The sequence below is a fragment of the Lotus japonicus genome, chromosome 1 (genome assembly GCF_012489685.1).
Source record: "Lotus japonicus ecotype B-129 chromosome 1, LjGifu_v1.2".
In the NCBI taxonomy this organism is placed as follows: Eukaryota; Viridiplantae; Streptophyta; class Magnoliopsida; order Fabales; family Fabaceae; genus Lotus; species Lotus japonicus.
In genome coordinates, this window is record NC_080041.1 from 65882282 (window position 1) to 65888035 (window position 5754).

At 36.2% G+C, this 5754-nt stretch overlaps 1 pseudogene; it reads right to left on the reverse strand.

The window, feature by feature from the left end:
- Positions 1–372: 372 nt before the first annotated feature.
- On the reverse strand, positions 373–5408 carry LOC130739765 (putative wall-associated receptor kinase-like 16; annotated as a pseudogene).
- Between the last annotated feature and the right edge of the window lie 346 nt (positions 5409–5754).

A 5754-nucleotide genomic window follows, 5' to 3' on the forward strand; every position in this document is an offset into this window, starting at 1 on the left:
GATCCATTGATGAAGCCAACCCTGTTCTTGCCCTGCTCCAAGTGTGATTATTGGAGCCATTGAGAGGCTGTCCAACTAAGGAAAATTGGGAACCATCAGATTGATGAAGGAACAACAGGTTGGAATAATCTGATACCATATAAGGTTCTATGAACAGAGAGAGAAGAAGGAAAGAGATGAAGCGAGAAATTAAACTGAATGACGTTCATATTGCACTATTAAAATGTGTTACAAAGGGATCAACTTATATACAAGAGTAACTAACTATCCTAAAACAGAAATTAACAGAATGAATGATAACTGTAAGCTAACAGAAGCTGAAATCAACTAAGGTAACTAACAACAAACGAGGGTATCATGTACATTCCAGTAGATTGAAAGACCAAGAGTCAGTTAATTTCATGAAAAAGAAGATGAAGAATACCGTCATTTATATGAGAGATCTCTCAGCACCAAAAGGAGAATAATGAAGTGAACATAATGAGAGATCTCTCACGCCAAAAGGACTATAACGAAGTCTGCGAAGAATGTCTCCCAATGCACATTTACATGGATACTGGTATCAATATGGTGTCCGACACAATAGTGGAGTGCAACATGTACTATATAACCAGTATTTTGAAGATTGAGTAGCATTTAGTCCTGAGTAATGATGAACTTTTCAATTAATAGACTTTAATTAATCATCTTCCTCCAAAAAATGACATAGACATCTTGTTTATGCTATCAAATCCCGAAGAACTCAAGCCACTTCCCCCAACTCCATCTTCAATATTTAAAACAGATGGTGCTGCTTTCAGCAAGTTTTCAGTCTCTTCCGAAGACACATTCTTGACACTTTCCCATCGGTGTTGTTCTATTACTAATATTCCCTCAAGTTCCATTGCCACTTCTTTCATTGTGGGTCTTTCCTCTCCATTCACGCTTAAACACCTTTTTGCAATAATGGCAACTTCCATTAGTTGTTCACTTTTTGCATCATTTATTATATAGGTATCTACAATGTGAAGTAACCGACCCTCTTTCATAGAAGAAACAAAATAAACTGCAAGGTTTCTATCATCCTCTATCCTTTCAAAGGAGAGTGCCTTTTTTCCTGTTAGTAGCTCTGCTAGGACAACCCCAAAGCTATATACATCACTCTTCTCAGTTAAATGACTTGTGTGGAAATATTCAGGGTCAAGATAGCCCAGTGTTCCCTGCACCAAAGTTGTCAATTGACATTTATCAAGAGGAACAAACCTAGAAGCTCCAAAATCAGAAACCTTTGCAGTGAGATTATGATCAAGTAGTACATTTGTGGTTTTCACATCTCTGTGTATGATTGATGTGGAAGCAGCAGAATGTAAGTATGCCAAGGCTCCAGCAGTTTCTGATGCTATTCTCAGTCTTGTTTTCCAACTAAGTTTCAAAGGATGGCTTTGATCATGAAGATGCTCATAGACAGTGCCATTGGGAATGAACTCATAAACAAGCAATGGAACTTCTGTCTCTAAACAACACCCCAAGATCTTCACCACATTCCTATGGTTGATTTGGGAAAGCACGATGACCTCATTGATGAACTGCTCAATCTGGTTCGGGTCACCAATTGTTGACTTTTTTATTGCTACGATTCTTTCATCTTGTAATAGTCCTTTGTAAACTGTTCCCTGTCCACCTTGGCCGAGGATCTTGTCTTTATCGAAGTTGTTGGTGGCCTCCTTTAGCTCCTCCTCAGTGAAGACTTTAACCATTTCAGTTGACCCTCTATGCCTGGCTATCTGTTGTTGTAACAAGAAGCCACCATTTTGTTGAAAAAACTGTTCTTTAAGTTTAAGGTGCTTTCTTTTCTTCAATGTCCAATACACATAAAAGCTTCCCACAAGAAGTGCTATGACGCTTACACTCACAGCTGGACATAAACAAATGGAACATAATCATTTTCTTTCTTGTTCTTGTTGAATATATGAATTTCTATTCAAAACAGTAATATATGGCATTGATTAATATTATTCGTTTTTCAATGAAAAATCTTTCAATAATATTATTCACTGGAATAATAAACAATATAGTTGACAGGATCAAATGTTACTCCCTCCGTCCCTAATTATAAGTTAACATTGAGACATTTTTTGTGTCACTAAATATAAGCTAACCTTGCAAAAGTTAATATTTCTTTCCATATTCACCCTTGCATTTATTGGTAGTGGAGCGCTCACCACCATTAGTAGTACAATGATGAAAAAGTGTTATCATAAATAGGGGTAAACATAGAAAGTTGTACATTTTTTTTTGAAAACCAATGCATCAATTAAGGCTTTCTTAATAAGTGTGATTTTTACAACTTTAGCTTATAATTAGGGACGGAGGGAGTAATTAATAATGTCATTGCTGAGCCAAGAATAAAATATGACGTTATTCCAACAGTCAACAGTATACTCACTCAAAGCAATTATGAGTATGAATTCTAGATTGGAATTGGAACTGGATTTGCGACTGCATCTTGTTCCATCTTTCTTGCCGTCTCCTTCATATCCTTCCGGGCATGAACAATTGTAGCTCCCAGGAAAGTTGTTGCATTTTGCCCGATCAACGCATGCAGTCGTGGGATTCCTTACATTCATCAGTATCTGAAGTAAAAGAAGATTTGCCAGTTCCAGTTAATGATTTCACAATGAATAGACACTTCATTTCCACCTCATTTTTTAAACACTTCATTTCCATCTCTTTTTATTTCTATCTCTCTCATCTTATCATATATCACATCTCATATTTTATCTCTCTTACTTTCTCTTTTCTTCCTATCTCTCTCATCATTCCACCTCTCCACCTCAAAAGAGAGGTGTGAATATATAATTACCCATAGAGAAATTCTCCACTAGAAATAAACAAATTGTTCACATACACCACATAGAGATATATATAATATAAAATAAATAATATAGGAAAAGAAGATAGATAAGAAAGAGATGTGAAGAGTGATGTTAACAAAAAAGAAGAGATAAAGAAAAAAATTGATGGAAATAGAATAGAATAAATAAATGAGTGTGAATGTATCAAAGTCGTGATTAGTTGTGCAAAACTACAAACTACTTTAGCTATATATATATATATATATTCGGAAATTTTCTAAACTTTTTTTTTTGGTACAACCAAGAAAGAAATAAAAAGAACAAAAACGAAAAAGAAAACTCCAACAGCATCGACAAGCAGCACAAGGCCCAATCTCTCGGGGAGGTTCTTTTTGTCTATACATTTTAGGGTGGTTAAGTGATAGTGTATCTTTGTGGATGACTGAGGTTTTTTTGTTTTTGTTATCCTCATTGTCCCACTCTCGAGCTTATCCTCATCCTTCCTTATTATAATTAATATATTTGAATTTCCAAAAAATACAAGTTAGACTAATTCCAAAATCACGTTTGACTAGTCTAAACTCACTTTTGATAAATGTAGTTTGAATTTTTTTTATACATGTGATCATATTTTACCATTCATATATGATGTAATAACTAATATCCCGCAAAAATACATTGGTCCTAAGGAATGGGTAAATATATTTTTTTATGGAAGATTACAGCATTCAATAAACACTTGGAGCCTGTTTGATTGCAGTTTTAGTTTTCAGTTTTTAAAATAATTTTCAGAAACAATTTTTAGAGACAGTTTTCAGAAGAAAAACCAGTTTGAATGACATGTTTTCCAACATTTAGAAAACTTATATCTAAAAACTAAAAACAGAAATTGAAAACATCGTTTAACTGTTTTGGTTTTTTAGTTTTAAAAACTGAAAATGTTTTGAAAACATGTCGTATCAAACAGGTTTTCAGCTGTTTTGAAATCTGCAAACAAACAAACCCTTTTCTTCACACCTCACTTTTTCCTTCCTTCTCATTTTCACTCACTTTCTTTTCCTAAATCTTTCTTCTTCTATTACCATTTCATACATCATATTTCCCACTTTTCTCTCTTCTATTCATATCTTCCTCTATGGTAAAGTTGGAATGATCAAAGCATTATTTTCCTTCAGTAAATTATTCATTTCAATTGTAACCACAAAAAAAGTTAAATGTAATAAGAAAAAATTAGTAATCCCAAAACCTGTGTGTTATTCTACTAAACGTTTTCTATTTTGAGTCTTAACTAATATGGTAGAGCATTAATTGTCTTAAATTACTTTGTTCTCTTCTTTTACTTTCTCATTCTAGTTGTATATCCACGAATCATAAGTCAACAAATATTCACTATTGGATCCTCTCTGGTCAGCCTCTCCTAGAAAACTATGTTCATCGATTGTTATATTGAATGGTTGAGAACGGCGAATGAAAAACTGACTTTTGAAAACCCATATGTATATTAACCTGTGGCTGCAGGGGCTGCACTACAGGAGAGGATGTGGACTCACAATTTTGATAGCAAATATATTTCCCAAGCCTAAAAGGACAAAACTAGAAATATTTATTACCTAGGCAACCGTGAATGAGGTAAGGGTTTCCCCGAAATCCATAAGAGCAGTTACAAAAGTAACCAGGTCCCTCCGGTGAATCGTAACACTCACTGTTCTCTGCTTTACACGCATAGCTTGAATTTGAGACCTCTTTCTTGGCTTCTAGGCACGTTTGGTTCCCCACCGCCCAAGCTAGTACCACGGGATACTCCATCTTCTCCAACTTGATGAGGTCGGTGGAGGAGAAGTGGTAGCCTCCATCTTCCACCAGAAAAGCATAGCCACACGGGTTGAAGTCAACCACTCCTGTGTGGTTGAACACGGCCTGTGAAAGATAGGTCACGCTCGAAAACCCTCGTGGTATTGAAGTCTCACAACAGCCAGCGCCAGAACAAGACCCATTAGCGACATCGTCAAGACCGTTGCACAGAGCCAAGCACGCCGCGGTGTAGTTCCTTCCCTCAGAATCAAATCCCCCTAGTATTCCAAGAGTGTCGCAGCTAACCGCCGTTAACTTGTTTCGACTCGACGAGATATGAAACGGTGTTGTCAGGTTTAACTCTTGAAACGTTTGATTCAAGCGTTTGTTTCTCTCGGCGTAGCAATCGCTGGCTACTGGCCATTCAACGCGAAGCTCGCCGTTGAGTGAGATGTTTAGGATAGTTATGTTAGTTTGTAGTAAGAAAGGTGATGGATTTGAAGAGGTTTGGTTGCAACTGATTAGAAACGTGCTGTCAAGGGAACAACCCTTTGTGGTGCCAAATGGGAAGGGAATTGTGACGGAGCCACAGGTTTCTTGGCAGTTTGGGAGTGACACGGCGGGTTGAGTTGATGTTGCTATGAAAAGGGTTGCAGCAAGTAGTACCGTAAGAAGCTGCTTTGCCTTTGAATGATGCACAACCATGGTGGCTTTGTTAATAATCTCGTGGTATATGATGTTAATATACGATTTCCCAGGCTTTGTTTAGTGTATTATTTATTTCTTCCGCTGGTAATGCTCCATGACTTGGTGCGATGGATGGATTCTTCTAATATATAAAATAATCAAGTCAATTATAATGACAGTGATAGTCTCTAAGAACTTGCTTTCCGCGTAAGTTATGTTTTAGATATAATAAAATATTTTTAAATGAAGATAAATATGAGATGAAAAATAAAGTAAAACACAGTAAATATACTACCAAAAGTCAGTTCAGGCCGATGGTTTAAGTCTATGAAACTGTACCATCACTTTCCCACCAACAGATTTGAACTTCAATAAGGTGGAATTAGGAGAATTTTAGATTCATCCACATCCATTTTTACTTCGATCTTGGCTTAATAGCATT